Source organism: Montipora foliosa, chromosome 13 (assembly GCF_036669935.1).
Source record: "Montipora foliosa isolate CH-2021 chromosome 13, ASM3666993v2, whole genome shotgun sequence".
NCBI lineage: Eukaryota > Metazoa > Cnidaria > Anthozoa > Scleractinia > Acroporidae > Montipora > Montipora foliosa.
In genome coordinates, this window is record NC_090881.1 from 10,843,722 (window position 1) to 10,846,221 (window position 2,500).

The window sequence follows — 2,500 nt, forward strand, 5'->3', positions numbered from 1 at the left end:
GTTGCTTCTTATTACCGAAACCAGAGTTAAGGGTCAGCAATTCAGTGTGAGTCCATAAAGACTTACTTTTTCATGTGATCTACAGCTACGGGTGCCATAAAAAAAACCCCTAGTCTTTAAGGGCTCCAAGAAAGCTGAAATATTTTATTTCCCAAGTTACCAAAACAGTAGACTTTGCCGGAAGGATAACCCACTCCACCCCTGTCCTATCTTTGGATATATATGCAGTATGGATGCCACCATGGACCTGTGCTGTTTGAGAAAGCAACTAAAGGAAATTACTGATAGAGAGAGGGAAAGAGTGCCCGTGAGTAATCTTCTAGCAATTTAGCGGATTGGCGGTGAAAACGGACCGTGTTGGACGTCCTTATCAATCATTTACAACATACGTGAGCCATTTACACTGGGGCAGTGGGTATGACTAAATATTCAGTAAACAAATCATGCCATTGACGTTCTCATACAATTAGTCTATCATAATTATTCTCTGCAATATCAAGGAGACGAATCTGCACGAGAAAACAACTGAATTCCAAGTCAGTCATAGCCAGCAAACTACAATGACCTCGTCACGTACGGTATTAATCGACCTGTGTATATCTAACTCGCAACGACGCACTTGCGACCAATTTATCGCTGGGGCTAAAGTTTCTAATGTTACCTCACTTTTAAGGGATTGTAGGAAAGGGACATGTCCGTAAAAGTGAAGCCAGGTAAGCGTTTTTTGTAGTGAATTTATCCAGACACTTTGCAAATAGACTGGAAGAGTGAATGCAATTTTTGTTAGACGATTAACTTTAATTATATTCGAAATTTGTTAAAGGTTCAAAACGATTCTCAAGTAGTGTCACGACAGATGTTGTGGTTGCATTTAAAGAGACCGATAAGTTCTTTTTTCTTCAGAAAATATTAAAGCCCAAACAGGTGGTTATAGTACTACTGAGTGGAACTACAAAGCTTGCTTATATCCTGATTTAATTAGCGCTTCATTACTACGGGCCACAGACGTGATACGTTGAACGAGTTGAACAAAGGAGATAAACTTAACATTGCAGTTTGGACGAAAAAGATGCAATTTTGCATTGTGATTTACCGGCAAGAGATGTGTTGTTAGGTAAATAAAGACTTTTCACAGCGGCTCTATTGTCGGTAATTTTCAAGACTTCTTCCGAGAAATTTATAACCGCTGTCGGACCACTATCTGATCGGTCCTAAAACAATCACATAAAAAAATTCTTATTAACGGCAAGTCTTTTCGGTGACAATTAACTTCAGAGTCTCTTTTAACCGTAACTTGGAAGGAAAAAAGATAATCGAAATTAAATGGCTGATTTTTGCAGACACGCTTTGTTGAAACTTTAACCGGAAGTGGCGTGGTTAGCCATCTTCTCGTTAGTTTTTTTCTTAGTAAAAAGCCTCAACCTTAGTATTTTTTTCTTGATATTACTAAACTAAGGGCTGAACTTTGCATGGATACTAAGACCTCAAGATATAAAACATGGGCATGTAAAATATTTGGTCTGAAAAACAGGCCATTTCCGGTTGCTTCACATATGCTTCAAATATGACCAAGTTGTGATAACAGCCACAGGCTAGCGAAAAATTTCCATGAGCTAATGTTCTCACCCATAAAAGCCTAAGGATAGGGCTTTACAAAGATGGTTTTGTTTTTGCCTGAAATTAATTTCATGTTGCTAAAAGAGAGATTAAAATGTGGCCAAAATTGCACGGAAAATCAGCCCCTGGGGACCCCTTAGGGGCTGATATCCAGAGCACGGCTAAAAAAGGGTCGTTGAAGCTGAAACTTTGGCATATTACATAAGTCGACATAAGTACTTTGTGTACCAATTTTAAGCGAAATCGGCCGACCTTCATTTCCAAGTCTGCCCCGGTCTCTCAGGCGGAAGCTTTTAAAGACTTGAAAACAATTCAAGCTTTCTGAATTTGACGTTGAGAATTTGTCTTTCCAGCTGAGTTTGTGAAACAAGGAATTAATATCAGCGTCATAGCTAAATGAAGTTATCACTCGTGCCGCTCGGTTCTGTAGTTTTTGTAGCTTGTTAGATAATGTTTTACCACAATTACCCCAGACTAGGCTGCAGTAATCAAAATGGGGTTGAACTAGTGAGTTGTATATACTGAGTAAGGTTGATTGAGGCACAAATGGCTTAACTCGTTTAATGGCTCCAATTGCGGAAGCAATCTTTTTACACTTTTTATTTGGAGCTCATGAGCTCTTGTTAAGATTAATTTACCAATTTTTCCTTTGGCATTCGGACAAAACTCTTTAACAAATATTTGCAACAGGAAATCAGCAGAAGCAAACTGACCGAAAGGTACAAAGGGCAGGTCAGATCCCGGTTGTAAAAAAGCTGCGTTCGCGCCAATTTTTCAGTTGTTGATGTCAGATCTTGACATCAGACCCCACAGTACATATAAAGCCGTTTGTCGTACATGTCGCCCCAAACCCTTTGTTTTTTCTCTACTTTCATTTCTGACT